Genomic DNA, 938 nt, shown 5'->3' on the forward strand with positions numbered 1-938 from the left:
GGGTTTGGTTTGGGCTTTGCTTCTGTGAAGATTGACAGCCTTGGAGACCCTGTGGGGCAGTTCCACTCTGTCCTCTAGGGGCGCTGTGAGGCAGAACTGACTCCACAACACACAACAGCAACCATGGGGTGATATCGTTTTCTGACAATGTACCAAGCTGGCCAGCTTTGTGGTCTTGCATACCCATCACCTCAGAACAAAAGCGTGTGTCCACATTATTTATATGGATCGCCCTCCATTGATTTAGAATGTCTTGTGGTATGTGTGCCTGGCCAGGGATGCTCTTGGAACAATGGTTGACCTTTTGGGAGGAACCATAAACTTATCCCTCAAGTTAGGTCCTGGTGGTTGGAGGCAAGGGCCTGGAGACACTTGCTGAAAAAATATCTTGCACACAGTGCTTTGGTTTCCTGGTGTTGTAGAAATGCCAACTACCACAGGGGGTGGCTTCAAAGACCAGAAATTCATTTTCTCACGGTTCTGGAGGCTCACAGTGCAAAGCAAGGCCCTGGGCACTGTATTCCTTCCTTCACTGTAGCCCCTCGTGTCTTGGTTCCTTGGTATCCGAATGCACCTGTGTGTGTGTGTCTGTGTCTAGGCTGGTCCTTTTCTGACTCAGCAGTGCCGAGGGTTAGGACCCTCCCTACTCTGGCGGGAGCTCATGAACAGAACAGGAAAAGCTTCGTTTCAAACGAGATCTCATTCACAGGTACCAGGCCAGGAATTCAACACATATTTTGGGAGGGACACTGTTCATAATACGTAGGAATTATATATACATACACACATATAACAAACCAAAACCAAACTCACTGCCATTGAGTCAATTCTGACTCACAGCGACCCCCGTTGGGTTTCCGAAGCAGTAAATCTTTACAGAAGTAGTTGGCCCGGGCTTCCTTCCGAGGAGTGGCTGGTGGGTTTGAACCACCAACCTT

At 48.9% G+C, this 938-nt stretch overlaps 1 protein-coding gene across 1 annotated transcript in view; it reads left to right on the top strand.

Annotated features, from left to right (window-relative positions):
• Window positions 1-938, top strand: part of LOC103211434 (microtubule associated scaffold protein 2) — a gene marked incomplete at its 5' end in the record, with an annotated part of 84,336 nt that overhangs the window by 78,603 nt on the left and 4,795 nt on the right. The gene's annotated exons all lie outside the window — the stretch shown is intronic.

Source organism: Orycteropus afer, unplaced genomic scaffold, assembly GCF_000298275.1.
Source record: "Orycteropus afer afer isolate SDZICR_OR568_19922 unplaced genomic scaffold, OryAfe1.0 scaffold00741, whole genome shotgun sequence".
NCBI classification, from domain to species: domain Eukaryota; kingdom Metazoa; phylum Chordata; class Mammalia; order Tubulidentata; family Orycteropodidae; genus Orycteropus; species Orycteropus afer.